The sequence below is a fragment of the Mustelus asterias genome, unplaced genomic scaffold (assembly GCF_964213995.1).
Source record: "Mustelus asterias unplaced genomic scaffold, sMusAst1.hap1.1 HAP1_SCAFFOLD_3177, whole genome shotgun sequence".
NCBI lineage: Eukaryota > Metazoa > Chordata > Chondrichthyes > Carcharhiniformes > Triakidae > Mustelus > Mustelus asterias.
Genome location: NW_027593122.1, coordinates 164 through 17,500, shown reverse-complemented (window position 1 = coordinate 17,500; position 17,337 = coordinate 164). Strand labels below are relative to the sequence as shown.

The following is a 17,337-nucleotide window of genomic DNA, read 5'->3' as shown; positions in this document are numbered from 1 at the left end:
AGAACAGCTTCTTCCCTGCTGCTGTCAGACTTTTGAATGGACCGACCTCGCGTTAAGTTGATCTTTCTCTACACCCTAGCTATGACTGTAACACTACATTCTGCACCCTCTCCTTTCCTTCTCTATGAACGGTATGCTTTGTCTGTATAGCGCGCAAGAAACAATACTTTTCACTGCCTGTTAATACATGTGACAATAACAAATCAAATCATTCGCGACTCCTCAGATACTGAAGTCTGGCCCTCTCCAAATGGAGCAAGATTCGAACAATATCCAGGCTTGGGCTGACAAGTGCCCACTAACATTCACGCCACACAAATACCAGGCAATGACCATTACCAGTCAGAGACGCACTAACCACCGCCCCTTGCCATTCAGTGTTCAGAGGCTGGGAATCTCTTTTTTCCACTCACTCATGGGACATGGGGTCGACGCTGGCCGGGTCCAGCATTTATTGCCCATCCCTAGTTGCCCCTTGGAGGGCAGTGGAGAGTCACCCACATGGCTGTGTGTTGCTCTGGAGTCACAGGTAGGCCAGACCGGGGTAAGGGCGGCAGATTTCCTTCCCTAAAGGGGGCATTAGTGAACCAGATGGGTTTTCCCCACAATCGGTCATCAGTAGATTCTTAAGTCCAGATATTTTTTATTGAATTCAAATTCCACCATCTGCCGTGGCGGGGATTCGAACCCGGGTCCCCCAGAACATGAGCTGAGTTTCTGGATTAATAGTCTAGTGATAATACCACTTGTCCATCGCTTCCCCATGAAGTAACTCACCTCCTGACTCCCCCCAAAGCCTGTCCACCATCTACAAGGAGACAAGTCAGGAGTGTGGTGGAATATTGTCCGCTTGCCTGGCTGGGAGCGCCTCCGACAACACTCGAGATGCTCGACACCGTCCAGGACAAAGCAGCCCCGCTCTGATGGGCGCCCCATCCACACACATTCGCTCCCTCCACCACCCACGCACCGTGGCAGCAGTGTGTGTGTGTACCGTCTATAAGATACACCGCAGCGACTCGCCGAGGCTCCTTCGACAGCACCTTCCAAACCCGTCACCGTCGAGAAGGACGGGGGGGGGGCAGCAGACACATGGGGAACACCACCCCCTGCAAGGTACCCCCCCCACTCCAAACCACGCTCACCCTCCCGACTTGGGAATATATCGGCCGCTCCTTCACTGCGGCTGGGGTCCCAGTCCTGGAACTCCCTCCCTAACGGCACTGAGGGTGTTCCCCACACCACAGGGGAACCGCAGCGGGTTCAAGAAGGGGCGGCTTCACCCACCGCCGTCTCCAGGGGCAACGAGGAAAGGGCAATAAACGCTGGGGACGGACAGTGACGCCCCATGTACAGGAATTGGAAAAACATCGAGTGATAATAAAGAGGGATTCCGCCCACCCCACCGCCTCAGAGCTGACACCCCGTCCCCTCACACATGCAGGGTCGCACAGACACACCAGGCCTTGAGGGAACTGTGGACCCCAACTCGCCTAAGCCCCAACTTCTGTCGCGGACCAGACACAAGAGTGAGCGAGATGCGGGAGGATGTTCGATTTTTGATTTGATTTGATTTATGGTCATAGAGTCAGAGAGGTTTACAGCACGGAAACAGGCCCTTCGGCCCAACTTATCCAGGCCACCCTTTCTTTTTAAACACCTAAACTAATCCCAATTGCCCGCGTTTCCCCATATCCCTCGATACCCATCGTACCCATGTGACTATCTAAACACTTTTTAAAAGACAAAATCGTACCCGCCTCGACTACTGCCTCTGGCAGCTTGTTCCAGACACTCACCACCCTCTGTGGGGAAAAAATTGCCCCTCTGGACACTTTTGTATCTCTCCCCTCTCACCTTAAACCTGTGCCCTCTAGTTTTAGACTCCTCGACCTTTGAGAAAAGATATTGACTATCTAGCTGATCTGTGACCCTCATTATTTTATAGACCTCTATAAGATCACCCCTCAGCCTCCTACGCTCCAGAGAAAAAAGTCCCAGTCTATCCAGCCTCTCCTTATAACTCAATCCATCAAGTCCCGGTAACATCCTAGTAAATCTGTTCTGCACTCTTTCCAGTTTAATAATATCCTTTCTATAATAGGGTGACCAGATTTGATAGAATTTTTTGAGGAGGTAACTAGGTGTGTTGATGAAGGTAGGGCGGTTGATGTCATATACATGGATTTTAGTAAGGCGTTTGATAAGGTCCCCCATGGTCGGCTTATGATGAAAGTAAGGAGGTGTGGGATAGAGGGAAAGTTGGCCGATTGGATAGGTAACTGGCTATCTGATCGAAGACAGAGGGTGGTGGTGGATGGAAAATTTTCGGACTGGAGGCAGGTTGCTAGCGGAGTGCCGCAGGGATCGGTGCTTGGTCCTCTGCTCTTTGTGATTTTTATTAATGACTTAGAGGAGGGGGCTGAAGGGTGGATCAGTAAATTTGCTGATGACACCAAGATTGGTGGAGTAGTGGATGAGGTGGAGGGGTGTTGTAGGCTGCAAAGAGACATAGATAGGATGCAAAGCTGGGCTGAAAAATGGCAAATGGAGTTTAACCCTGATAAATGTGAGGTGATTCATTTTGGTCGGACAAATTTAAATGTGGATTACAGGGTCAAAGGTAGGGTTCTGAAGACTGTGGAGGAACAGAGAGATCTTGGGGTCCATATCCACAGATCTCTAAAGGTTGCCACTCAAGTGGATAGAGCTGTGAAGAAGGCATGTAGTGTGTTAGCTTTTATTAACAGGGGGTTGGAGTTTAAGAGCCGTGGGGTTATGCTGCAACTGTACAGGACCTTGGTGAGACCGCATTTGGAATATTGCGTGCAGTTCTGGTCACCTCACTATAAGAAGGATGTGGAAGCGCTGGAAAGAGTGCAGAGGAGATTTACCAGGATGCTGCCTGGTTTGGAGGGTAGGTCTTATGAGGAAAGGTTGAGGGAGCTGGGGCTGTTCTCTCTGGAGCGGAGGAGATTGAGGGGAGACTTAATAGAGGTTTATAAAATGATGAAGGGGATAGATCGAGTGAACGTTCAAAGACTATTTCCTCGGGTGGATGGAGCTATTACAAGGGGGCATAACTATAGGGTTCATGGTGGGAGATATAGGAAGGATATCAGAGGTAGGTTCTTCACGCAGAGAGTGGTTGGGGTGTGGAATGGACTGCCTGCAGTGATAGTGGAGTCAGACACTTTAGGAACATTTAAGCGGTTATTGGATAGGCACATGGAGCACACCAGGATGGTAGGGAGTGGGATAGCTTGATCTTGGTTTCAGATGAAGGTCGGCACAACATCGTGGGCCGAAGGGCCTGTTCTGTGCTGTACTGTTCTATGTTCTATGTTCTAGAACTGGACACAGTATTCCAAGTGTGGCCTTACCAATGTCTTGTACAACTTCAACAAGACGTCCCAACTCCTGTATTCAATGTTCTGACCGATGAAACCAAGCATGCCGAATGCCTTCTTCACCGCTCTGTCCACCTGTGACTCCACTTTCAAGGAGCTATGAACATGTACCCCAAGATCTCTTTGTTCTGTAACTCTCCCCAACACCTTACCATTAACTGAGTAATTTATTTATTATTGTCACATGTATTAACATAGTGAAAAATATTGTTTCTTGCACGTTCCACAGACAAAGCATACCATTCATAGAGAAGGAAAGGAGAGAGTGCAGAATGTAGTGTTACAGTCATAGCTAGGGTGTAGAGAAAGATCAACTTAATGCGAGGTAGGTCCATTCAAAAGTCTGACAGCAGCAGGGAAGAAGCTGTTCTTGAGTCGGTTGGTACGTGACCTCAGACTTTTGTATCTTTTTCCCGACGGAAGAAGGTGGAAGAAAGAATGTCCGGAGTGCGTGGGGTCCTTAATTATGCCGGCTGCTTTTCCCCGAGGCAGCGGGAAGTGTAGACAGAGTCAATGGATGGGAGGCTGGTTTGCGTGATGGATTGGGCTACATTCACGACCCTTTTGTAGATCCTTGCGGTCTTGGGCAGAGCAGGAGCCCCAGACCAAGCTGTGATACAACCAGAAAGAATGCTTTCTATGGAGCATCTGTAAAAGTTGGTGAGAGTCGTAGCTGACATGCCAAATTTCCTTAGTCTTCGGAGAAAGTAGAGGTGTTGGAGTGCGGGCTGTGAATTGAGAGAGTGTGTATCGGTCTCTGTGTGGGTCTGTGTGAGTGTGTGAGTGTGTGCTAGTACGCACAGCAGACACTGGGCTGACAGAGTTGTGGTAACAACTGCACTGAGCAGAGAAATGTTCATCAAAGTGCCCATTGTTCATCTGACATGCTCTGGGGCAGAGTAAAAACTGGCAAGGATCAGGATCTCTCTGCCTGCCCGACAGAAAAACAATGACAACAGCCCACAGACACAAAAAACAGGGGGAGGGAAGGGAGTAGATACCTACAACACACTGTCCTCCATCAAACACTCCCAGGACAGGTACAGCACGGGGCTAGATACAGAGTAAAGCTCCCTCTACACTGTCCCCCATCAAACACTCCCAGGACAGGTACAGCACGGGATTAGATACAGAGTAAAGCTCCCTCTAAACTGTCCCCCCATCAAACACTCCCAGGACAGGTACAGCACGGTGTTAGATACAGAGTAAAGCTCCCTCTACACTGTCCCCCCATCAAACACTCCCAGGACAGGTACAGCACGGGGTTAGATACAGAGTAAAGCTCCCTCTACACTGTCCCCCCATCAAACACTCCCAGGACAGGTACAGCACGGGGTGAGATACAGAGTAAAGCTCCCTCTACACTGTCCCCCCATCAAACACTCCCAGGACAGGTACAGCACGGTGTTAGATACAGAGTAAAGCTCCCTCTACACTGTCCCCCCATCAAACACTCCCAGGACAGGTACAGCACGGGGTTAGATACAGAGTAAAGCTCCCTCTACACTGTCCCCCCATCAAACACTCCCAGGACAGGTACAGCACGGGGTGAGATACAGAGTAAAGCTCCCTCTACACTGTCCCCCCATCAAACACTCCCAGGACAGGTACAGCACGGGGTTAGATACAGAGTAAAGCTCTCTCTACACTGTCCCCATCAAACACTCCCAGGACAGGTACAGCACGGGGTTAGATACAGAGTAAAGCTCCCTCTGCACTGTTCCCCATCAAACACTCCCAGGACAGGTACAGCACGGAGTTAGATACAGAGTAAAGCTCTCTCTACACTGTCCCCATCAAACACTCCCAGGACAGGTACAGCACGGGGTTAGATACAGAGTAAAGCTCCCTCTACACTGTCCCCATCAAACACTCCCAGGATAGGTACAGCACGGGGTTAGATACAGAGTAAAGCTCCCTCTACACTGTCCCCCGTCAAACACTCCCAGGACAGGTACAGCACGGGGTTAGGTACAGAGTAAAGCTCCCTGTGCACTGTCCCCATCAAACACTCCCCAAGACAGGTACAGCAAGGGGTTAGATACAGAGTAAAGCTCCCTCTACACTGTCCCCCATCAAACACTCCCAGGGCAGGTACAGCACGGGGTTAGATACAGTGTAAAGCTCCCTCCACACTGTCCCCATCGAACACTCCCAGGACAGGTACAGCACGGGGTTAGATACAGAGGAAAGCTCCATCTACACTGTCCCCATCAAACACTCCCAGGACAGGTACAGCACGGGGTTAGATACAGAGTAAAGCTCTCTCTGCACTGTCCCCCATCAAACACTCCCAGGACAGGTACAGCACGGGGTTAGATACAGAGTAAAGCTCTCTCTGCACTGTCCCCATCAAACACTCCCAGGACAGGTACAGCACGGGGTTAGATACAGAGTAAAGCTACCTCTACACTGTCCCCCATCAAACACTCCCAGGATAGGTACAGCACGGGGTTAGATACAGTGTAAAGCTCCCTCTGCGCTGTCCCCATCAAACACTCCCAGGACAGGTACAGCACGGGGTTAGATACAGAGGAAAGCTCCATCTACACTGTCCCCATCAAACACTCCCAGGACAGGTACAGCACGGGGTTAGATACAGAGTAAAGCTCTCTCTGCACTGTCCCCCATCAAACACTCCCAGGACAGGTACAGCACGGGGTGAGATACAGAGTAAAGCTCTCTCTGCACTGTCCCCATCAAACACTCCCAGGACAGGTACAGCACGGGGTTAGATACAGAGTAAAGCTACCTCTACACTGTCCCCCATCAAACACTCCCAGGATAGGTACAGCACGGGGTTAGATACAGTGTAAAGCTCCCTCTGCGCTGTCCCCATCAAACACTCCCAGGACAGGTACAGCACGGGGTTAGATACAGAGTAAAGCTCCCTCTGCACTGTCCCCATCAAACACTCCCAGGACAGGTACAGCACGGGGTTAGATACAGAGTAAAGCTCCCTCTACACTGTCCCCATCAAACACTCCCAGGACAGGTACAGCACGGGGTTAGATACACAGTAAAGCTCCCTCTACACTGTCCCCATCAAACACTCCCAGGACAGGTACAGCACGGGGTTAGATACAGAGTAAAGCTCCCTCTGCACTGTCCCCATCAAACACTCCCAGGACAGGTACAGCACGGGGTTAGATACAGAGTAAAGCTCCCTCTACACTGTCCCCATCAAACACTCCCAGGACAGGTACAGCACGGGGTTAGATACAGAGTAAAGCTCCCTGTGGAGGGGTCTTTCTCTGCATGGAGGTCAGTGACCAGTGGAGTGCCCCAGGGATCTGTTCTGGGACCCTTGCTGTTTGTCATTTTCATAAATGACCTGGATGAGGAAGTGGAGGGATGGGTTGGTAAGTTTGCTGACGACACCAAGGTAGGTGGTGTTGTGGATAGTTTGGAGGGATGTCAGAAGTTGCAGCGAGACATAGATAGAATGCAAGACTGGGCGGAGAAGTGGCAGATGGACTTCAACCCGGATAAGTGTGTGGTGATCCATTTTGGCAGACCCAATGGGATGAAGCAGCAGTATAATATGAAGGGTACCATTCTTAGCAGTGTAGAGGATCAGAGGGACCTTGGGGTCCGGGTCCATAGGACTCTTAAATCGGCCTCGCAGGTGGAGGATGCGGTCAAGAAGGCGTATGGCGTACTAGCCTTCATTAATCGAGGGATTGAGTTTAGGAGTCGGGAGATAATGCTGCAGCTTTATAGGACCCTGGTTAGACCCCACTTGGAGTACTGCGCGCAGTTCTGGTCACCTCATTACAGGAAAGATGTTGAAGCCATTGAAAGGGTGCAGAGGAGATTTACAAGGATGTTGCCTGGATTGGGGGGCATGCCTTATGAGGATAGGTTGAGGGAGCTTGGTCTCTTCTCCCTGGAGAGACGAAGGATGAGAGGTGACCTGATAGAGGTTTACAAGATGTTGAGGGGTCTGGATAGGGTGGACTCTCAGAGGCTATTTCCAAGGGCTGAAATGGTTGCTACGAGAGGACACAGGTTTCAGGTGCTGGGGGGTAGGTACAGGGGGGATGTCAGGGGTAAGTTTTTCACTCAGAGGGTGGTGGGTGAGTGGAATCGGCTGACGTCGGTGGTGGTGGAGGCAAACTCGTTGGGGTCTTTTAAGAGACTTCTGGATGAGTACATGGGATTTAATGGGATTGAGGGCTATAGATAGGCCTAGAGGTGGGGATGTGATCGGCGCAACTTGTGGGCCGAAGGGCCTGTTTGTGCTGTGGCTTTCTATGTTCTATGTTCTATGTTCTACACTGTCCCCCATCAAACACTCCCAGGACAGGTACAGCACGGGGTTAGATACAGAGTAAAGCTCCCTCTACACTGCCCCCATCAAACACTCCCAGGACAGGTACAGCACGGGGTTAGATATAGAGTAAACCTCCCTCTACACTGTCCCCATCAAACACTCCCAGGACAGGTACAGCACGGGGTTAGATACAGAGTAAAGCTCCCTCTACAATGTCCCCATCAACCACTCCCAGGACAGATACAGCACGGGGTTAGATACAGAGTAAAGCTCCCTCTACACTGTCAAAGAACAAAGAACAGTACAGCACAGGAAACAGGCCCTTCGGCCCTCCAAGCCTGTGCCGCTCCTTGGTCCAACTAGACCAATCGTTTGTATCCCCCCATTCCCAGGCTGCTCATGTGACTATCCAGGTAAGTCTTAAACGATGTCAGCGTGCCTGCCTCCACCACCCTACTTGGCAGCGCATTCCAGGCCCCCACCACCCTCTGTGTAAAAAAACGTCCCTCTGATATCTGAGTTATACTTCGTCCCTCTCACCTTGAGCCCGTGACCCCTCGTGATCGTCACCTCCGACCTGGGGAAAAGCTTCCCACTGTTCACCCTATCTATACCCTTCATAATCTTGTATACCTCTATTAGATCTCCCCTCATTCTCCGTCTTTCCAAGGAGAACAACCCCAGTCTACCCAATCTCTCCTCATAGCTAAGACCCTCCATACCAGGCAACATCCTGGTAAACCTTCTCTGCACTCTCTCCAATGCCTCCACGTCCTTCTGGTAGTGCGGCGACCAGAACTGGACGCAGTACTCCAAATGTGGCCTAACCAGCGTTCTATACAGCTGCATCATCAGACTCCAGCTTTTATACTCTATACCCCGTCCTATAAAGGCAAGCTTACCATATGCCTTCTTCACCACCTTCTCCACCTGTGTTGCCACCTTCAAGGATTTGTGGACTTGCACACCGAGGTCCCTCTGTGTTTCTATACTCCTGATGACTCTGCCATTTATTGTATAACTCCTCCCTACATTATTTCTTCCAAAATGCATCACTTCGCATTTATCTGGATTAAATTCCATCTGCCACCTCTCCGCCCAATTTTCCAGCCTATCTATATCCTGCTGTATTGCCCGACAATGCTCATCGCTATCCGCAATTCCAGCCATCTTCGTGTCATCCGCAAACTTGCTGATTACACCAGTTACACCTTCTTCCAAATCATTTATATATATCACAAATAGCAGAGGTCCCAGTACAGAGCCCTGCGGAACACCACTGGTCACAGACCTCCAGCCGGAAAATGACCCTTCGACCACTACCCTCTGTCTCCTATGGCCAAGCCAGTTCTCCACCCATCGAGCCACTTCTCCTTGTATCCCATGAGCCTTAACCTTCTTAACCAACCTGCCATGTGGGACTTTGTCAAATGCCTTACTGAAATCCATATAGACGACATCCACGGCCCTTCCTTCATCAACCGTTTTTGTTAGTTCCTCAAAAAACTCCACCAAATTTGTAAGGCACGACCTCCCTCTTACAAAACCATGCTGTCTGTCACTAATGAGATTGTTCCGTTCTAAATGCACATACATCCTGTCTCTAAGAATCCTCTCCAACAACTTCCCTACCACGGACGTCAAGCTCACCGGCCTATAATTTCCTGGGTTATCCCTGCTACCCTTCTTAAACAACGAAACAACGAGTGTCCCCATCGAACACTCCCAGGACAGGTAAAGCACGGGGTTAGATACAGAGGAAAGCTCCCTCGACACTGTCCGCATCAAACACTCCCAGGACAGGTCCAGCACGGGGTTAGATACAGAGTAAAGCTCCCTCTACACTGTCCCCCATCAAACACTCCCAGGACAGGTACAACACGGGGTTAGATACAGAGGAAAGCTCCCTCCACACTGTCCCCCATCAAACACTCCCAGGACAGGTACCGCACGGGGTTAGATACAGAGTAAAGCTCCCTCTACACCATCCCCCATCAAACACTCCCAGGACAGGTACAGAACAGGGTTAAATACAGAGTAAAGCTCCCTCTACACTGTCCCCATCAAACACTCCCAGGACAGGTACAGCACGGGGTTAGATACAGAGTAAAGCTCCCTCTACACTGTCCCCCATCAAACACCCCCAGGACAGGTACAGCACGGGGTTAGATACAGAGTAAAGCTCCCTCTACACTGTCCCCATCAAACACTCTCAGGACAGGGACAGCACAGGGTTAGATACAGAGTAAAGCCCCCTCTCCACTGTCCCCATCAAACACTCCCAGGACAGGTACAGCACGGGGTTAGATACAGAGTAAAGCTCCCTCTACACTGTCCCCATCAAACACTCCCAGGACAGGGACAGCACGGGGTTAGATACAGAGTAAAGCTCCCTCTACACTGTCCCCCATCAAACACTCCCAGGACAGGTACAGCACGGGGTTAGATACAGAGTAAAGCTCCCTCTCCACTGTCCCCCATCAAACACTCCCAGGACAGGTACAGCACGGGGTTAGATACAGAGTGAAGCTCCCTCTACACTGTCCCCATCAAACACTCCCAGGACAGGTACAGCATGGGGTTAGATACAGAGTAAAGCTCCCTCTACACTATCCCCATCAAACACTCCCAGGACAGGTACAGCACGGGGTTAGATACAGAGTAAAGCTCCCTCTACACTGTCCCCATCAAACACTCCCAGGACAGGTACAGCATGGGGTTAGATACAGAGTAAAGCTCCCTCTACACTGTCCCCATCAAACACTCCCAGGACAGATACAGCATGGGGTTAGATACAGAGTAAAGCTCCCTCTACACTGTCCCCATCAAACACTCCCAGGACAGGCACAGCACGGGATTAGATACAGAGTAAAGCTCCCTCTACACTGTCCCCAACAAACACTCCCAGGACAGGTACAGCACGGGGTTCGATACAGAGTAAAGCTCCCTCCACACTGTCCCCATCAAACACTCCCTGGACAGGTACAGCACGGGGTTAGATACAGAGTAAAGCTCCCTCTACACTGTCCCCATCAAACACTCCCAGGACAGGTACAGCACGGGGTTAGATACAGAGTAAAGCTCCCTCTGCACTGTCCCCCATCAAACACTCCCAGGTCAGGTACAGCACGGGGTTAGATACAGAGTAAAGCTCCCTCTACACCGTCCCCATCAAACACTCCCAGGACAGGTACAGCACGGGGTTAGATACAGAGTAAAGCTCCCTCTACACTGTCCCCATCAAACACTCCCAGGACAGGTACAGCACGGGGTTAGATACAGAGTAAAGCTCCCTCTGCACTGTCCCCCATCAAACACTCCCAGGACAGATACAGCACGGGGTTAGATACAGAGTAAAGCTCCCTCTACACCGTCCCCATCAAACACTCCCAGGACAGGTACAGCACGGGGTTAGATACAGAGTAAAGCTCCCTCTACACTGTCCCCATCAAACACTCCCAGGACAGGTACAGCACGGGGTTAGATACAGAGTAAAGCTCCCTCTACACTGTCCCCCATCAAACACTCCCAGGACAGGTACAGCACGGGGTTAGATACAGAGTAAAGCTCCCTCTACACTGTCCCCATCAAACACTCCCAGGACAGGTACAGCACGGGGTTAGATACAGAGTAAAGCTCCCTCTACACTGTCCCCCATCAAACACCCCCAGGACAGATAGAGCACGGGGTTAGATACAGAGTAAAGCTCCCTCTACACTGTCCCCATCAAACACTCCCAGGACAGGTACAGCACGGGGTTAGATACAGAGTAAAGCTCCCTCTACACTGTCCCCCATCAAACACTCCCAGGACAGGTACAGCACGGGGTTAGATACAGAGTAAAGCTCCCTCTACACTGTCCCCATCAAACACTCCCAGGACAGGTACAACACGGGGTTAGATACAGAGTAAAGCTCCCTCTACACTGTCCCCCATCAAACACTCCCAGGACAGGTACAGCACGGGGTTAGATACAGAGTAAAGCTCCCTCTACACTGTCCCCATCAAACACTCCCAGGACAGGTACAGCACGGGGTTAGATACAGAGTAAAGCTCCCTCTACACTGTCCCCATCAAACACTCCCAGGACAGGTACAGCACGGGGATAGATACAGAGTAAAGCTCCCTCTACACTGTCCCCATCAAACACTCCCAGGACAGGTACAGCACGGGGTTAGATACAGAGTAAAGCTGTGTTTAGGACAAAGTAAAGTTTGGAAAACAGATTTTTGAGAGGAAGCAGAGGCGATTCAGTGGACGTATTACAGAAATTGATGTTCGTGGAGTGTCAGAAAGTGCTGGACTCCAGCAGAAAGTTCAGAGGGAAGAAGTTCACAAAGTTTGGAAAGAGTTTGAGAAAAGTTTGGGAACTTTTTTTGTGTTTGTTTTGGTGGGTCGCAGAGAGATTTCAGGAGGGATTTGTAGAGAGGGAGAGGAGTGGGATGTAGATATGCTTCTTCAGCCAGACACAGATCTTCCCCCAAGTCGCACCCCCTTCCCTTCCCTTCCCTTCCCCCCCCCAAGAAACTCACTGACCCCCCCTGGGCTGCAGCCACTCGATCCCGATCCGGCAGGGCCTGCCTTCCAGCGCCCGGGTCTCCCACAGGACTGGCGCCACTTCCAGTGTCCCCGGCTCAGCGGGGGGAGGCAGAGAACACAGGGAGGGAGGGAAAATCCGGACTGGAGCCACTGGGGAGAGAGGATTGGGAGTGAGAGAGAGGATTGGGATTGAGATTGCGAGTGGGGGGAGGAGACAGGGAGGATTGATTTGATTTGATTTATTATTGTCACATGTATTAACATACTGTGAAAGGTATTGTTTCTTGCACGCTATACAGACAAAGCATACCATTCATAGAGAAGGAAAGGAGAGGGTGCAGAATGTCGTGTTCCTGTCACAGCTTGTGTGCAGAGAAAGATCAACTTAATGCGATTTGATTTGATTTGATTCATTATTGTCACTGCCCAATCCATCACGCAAACCAGCCTCCCATCCATTGACTCTGTCTACACTTCCCGCAGCCTCGGGGAAAAGCAGCCGGCATAATCAAGGACCCCCCCACGCACCCCGGACATTCTCTCTTCCACCTTCTTCCATCGGGAAAAAGATACAAAAGTCTGAGGTCACGGACCGACCGACTCAAGAACAGCTTCTTCCCTGCTGCTGTCAGACTTTTGAATGGACCTACCTCGCATTAAGTTGATCTTTCTCCACACCCTAGCTGTGACTGTAACACTACATTCTGCACCCTCCCCTTTCCTTCTCTATGAATGGTATGCTTTGTCTGTGGAGCGCGCAAGAAACAGTATTTTTCACTGTAGACTAATACATGTGAGAATAATAAATCAAACCAAGAGTTTCCTTAGCTTCCTGAGAAGGTGGAGGCATTGGTTGAATTTGATGATCAGTCATGATCAAAATGAATGGTGGAGTGGGTATGAAGGGCCGAATGGCCTCCTCCTGCCTCGAAGAACAAAGAGAATTACAGCACAGGAACAGGCCCTTCGGCCCTCCAAGCCTGTACTGACCATGCTGCCCCAACTGAACTAAATCCCCCTACCCTTCCGGGGACCAGATCCCTCTATTCCCATCCTATTCATGTATTTGTCAAGACGCCCCTTAAAACTCACTACCGTATCCGCTTCCACTCCCTCCCCCGGCAGCGAGTTCCAGGCACCCACCACCCTCTGTGTAAAAAATCTGCCTCGTACATCTCCTTTAAACCTTGCCCCTCGCACCTTAAACCTGTGCCCCCTAGTAATTGACTCTTCCACCCTGGGGAAAAAGCTTCTGATTATCCACTCTGTCCATGCCCCTCATAATCTTGTAGACTTCCATCAGGTCTCCCCTCAACCTCCGTCGCTCCAGTGAGAACAAACCAAGTTTCTCCAACCTCTCCTCATAGCTAATGCCCTCCATACCAGGCAACATCCTGGTAAATCTTTTCTGTACCCTCTCCAAAGCCTCCACGTCCTTCTGGTAGTGTGGCGACCAGAAGTGAACACTATATTCCAAGTGCGGCCTAACTAAGGTTCGATAAAGCTGCAACATGACTTGCCATTTTTTAAACCCAATGCCCCGGCCAATGAACATAGAACATTACAGCACAGTACAGGCCCTTCGGCCCTCGATGTTGCGCCGACCAGTGGAACCAATCTAAAGCCCCTCTAATCTACACTATTCCAATATCATCCATATGTTTATCCAATAACCATTTGAACGCTCTCAACGTTGACGAGTCCACGACTGCTGCAGGCAGGGCATTCCACGCCCTTACTACTCTCTGAGTAAAGAACCTACCTCTAACATCTGTCCTATATCTCTCACCCCTCAATTTAAAGCTATGTCCCCTCGTGCTAGCCAACACCATCCGAGGAAAAAGGCTCTCACTATCCACCCTATCTAATCCTCTGATCATCTTGTATGCCTCAATTAAGTCACCTCTTAACCTTCTTCTCTCTGACGAAAACAGCCTCAAGTCCCTCAGCCTTTCCTCATACGATTTTCCCACCATACCAGGCAACATCCTGGTAAATCTCCTCTGCACCCTTTCCAACACTTCCACATCCTTCCTATAATGCGGCGCCCAGAACTATACGCAATACTCCAAATGTGGCCGCACCAGAGTTTTGTACAGTTGCAACATGACCTCCCGGCTCCGAAACTCAATCCCTCTACCAATAAAAACTAACACACCGTACGCCTTCTTAACAACCCTATCAACCTGGGTGCCAACTTTCAGGGATCTATGCACATGGACACCCAGATCCCTCTGTTCATCCACACTACCAAGTATCTTACCATTAGCCCAGTACTCTGTAATCCTGTTACTCCTTCCAAAGTGAATCACCTCACACTTTTCCGCATTAAACTCCATTTGCCACCTCTCAGCCCAGCTCTGCAGCTTATCTATGTCCCTCTGTAACCTGCCACTTCCCTCCGCACTGTCTACAACTCCACCGACTTTAGTGTCATCCGCAAATTTACTAATCCATCCTTCCACGCCCTCATCCAGGTCATTAATAAAAATGACAAACAGCAGTGGCCCCAAAACAGATCCTTGCGGTACGCCACTAGATAGGGTGAACAGTGGGAAGCTTTTTCCCAGGTCGGAGGTGACGATCACGAGGGGTCACGGGCTCAAGCTGAGAGGGGCGAAGTATAACTCAGACATCAGAGGGACGTTTTTTACACAGAGGGTGGTGGGGGCCTGGAATGCACTGCCAAGTAGGGTGGTGGAGGCAGGCACGCTGACATCGTTTAAGACTTACCTGGATAGTCACATGAGCAGCCTGGGAATGGAGGGATACAAACGATTGGTCTAGTTGGACCAAGGAGCGGCACAGGCTTGGAGGGCCGAAGGGCCTGTTTCCTGTGCTGTACTGTTCTTTGTTCTTTGTTCTTTGTCACAGCCCTCCATTCAGAAACGCACCCTTCCACTGCTACCCTCTGTCTTCTTTGACCGAGTAAGAAGTCTCACAACACCAGGTTAAAGTGAAACTTCTTACTGTGCTTACCCCAGTCCAACGCCGGCATCTCCACATAATGACTACCTTCTATGACCGAGCCAGTTCTGTATCCACCTTGCCAGCTCACCTCTGATCCCGTGCGGCTTCACCTTCTGCACCAGTCTGCCATGAGGGACCTTTGTCAAAGGCCTTACTGAAGTCCAGGTAGACAACATCCACCGCCCTACCCTCATCAATCACTTCCTCGAAAAACTCGATCAAGTTTGTACGTAAGCTGGAGAAACTGCACGGAAACATTTTGCATTTTTGTAATAGTTTGTTTTTATTAATCTCGACAGTTTGGAAACGGGTGGAGGGATGGAGGTCGGGAGGAGCGGGGAGGCCTCGAGGCTTTGTCGTTGGCTCGTGAGGATTGGGAGGGTGGAGCCAGGATCCTTGCCGGAGATTCCCTCCCCCCACCCCACCCCCCCCACCCTCTTTTCAACGTCACCTATTCTCCCCCCACCGTGCCAACGACACCTGGTGTCCCCACTCTGGGACTGAGAGCAGTGACGTCTCGGCAGGGTGACCGGGGAGTGGAGGAGCGGGGGGGGAAGGAGGGAAGAGATAGATGCCACCCCCCCCCCCCCCGCCCCACCCCCCCCCCCCCCCCCCCCCCCCCACCCCACCACCCCCCCCCCCCCCCCCAAACCCCCATTCAGCCTATGAGAACAGCAGCGATGGTTTGGGTCAGCGTACCTGACGGGGGGGGGGGGGAAGGAAGGGGCCAACGGAGAGGAAGTAAGAGGTGGACGTGGGCAGGGTTGGGGAGGAGGAACAGGAAGGTGGGGTTCGAGGGCGGGTTATAGAGGTTTAGAGAGTCACCTAGGTTTACAGCATGGAAACAGGCCCTTCGGCCCAACTCTACAGTGCCTACCCCAGTCCAACGCTGGCAACTCCACATCACAGAGACCAATAGAGGTCTACAGCACGTAAACAGGGCCTTTGGCCCAACTTGTCCATGCCACCCATTTCTTTAACCTTAATAGAGGTTTATAAAATGATGAAGGGGATAGATAGAGTGAACGTTCAAAGACTATTTCCTCGGGTGGATGGAGCTATTACAAGGGGGCATAACTATAGGGTTCGTGGTGGGAGATATAGGATGGATATCAGAGTCCAAAGATGTGCAGGTTAGGTTGATTGGCCAGGTTAAAAATTGTCCCTTAGAGTCCTGAGATGCGTAGGTTAGAGGGATTAGCGGGTAAATATGTGGGGGTAGGGCCTGGGTGGGATTGTGGTCGGTGCGGACTCGATGGGCCGAATGGCCTCCTTCTGCACTGTAGGGTTTCTATGATTCTATGGTAGGTTCTTTACGCAGAGAGTGGTTGGGGTGTGGAATGGACTGCCTGCAGTGATAGTGGAGTCAGACACTTTAGGAACATTTAAGCGGTTATTGGATAGGCACATGGAGCACACCAGGATGATAGGGAGTGGGATAGCTTGATCTTGGTTTCAGATAAAGCTCGGCACAACATCGTGGGCCGAAGGGCCTGTTCTGTGCTGTACTGTTCTATGTTCTATGTCTAAGCTAGTCCCAATTGCCCGTATTTGGCCCATATCCCTCTATACCGATCGTACCCATGTAACTGTCTAAACGCTTCTTAAAAGACAAAATTGTACCCGCCTCTACAGCTCGTTCCAGACACTCACCACCCTCTGTGTGAAAAAATTGCCCCTCTGGACACTTTTGTATCTCTCCCCTCTCACCTTAAACCTATGCCCTCTAGTTTTAGACTCCCCTACCTTTGGGAAAAGATATTGACTATCTCGCTGATCTGTGCCCCTCATTATTTTATAGACCTCTATAAGATCACCCCTCAGCCTCCAACACTCCAGAGAAAAAAGTCCCAGTCTATCCAACCTCTCCTTATAACTCAATCCATCAAGTCCCGGTAGCATCCTAGTAAATCCTTTCTGCACGCTTTCTAGTTTAATAATATCCTTTCTATAATAGGATGACCAGAACTGGACACAGTATTCCAAGTGTGGCCTTACCAATGTCTTGTACAACTTCAACAAGACGTCCCAACTCCTACGAATCTCAGGACTCTCAGGGGCAATTTTTAACCTGGCCAATCAACCTAACCCGCACATCTTTGGACTGTGGGAGGAAACCGGAGCACCTGGAGGAAACCCACG

At 50.7% G+C, this 17,337-nt stretch overlaps 1 long non-coding RNA gene across 1 annotated transcript in view; it reads right to left on the bottom strand.

The window, feature by feature from the left end:
• The window catches only part of LOC144490332 (uncharacterized), a 32,359-nt gene extending 20,011 nt beyond the window's left edge, over positions 1 to 12,348 (bottom strand). The window contains exon 1 of the long non-coding RNA XR_013497221.1: positions 12,223 to 12,348. This is a non-coding gene — a long non-coding RNA (uncharacterized LOC144490332). The remainder of the gene's footprint in view (positions 1 to 12,222) is intronic.
• Between the last annotated feature and the right edge of the window lie 4,989 nt (positions 12,349 to 17,337).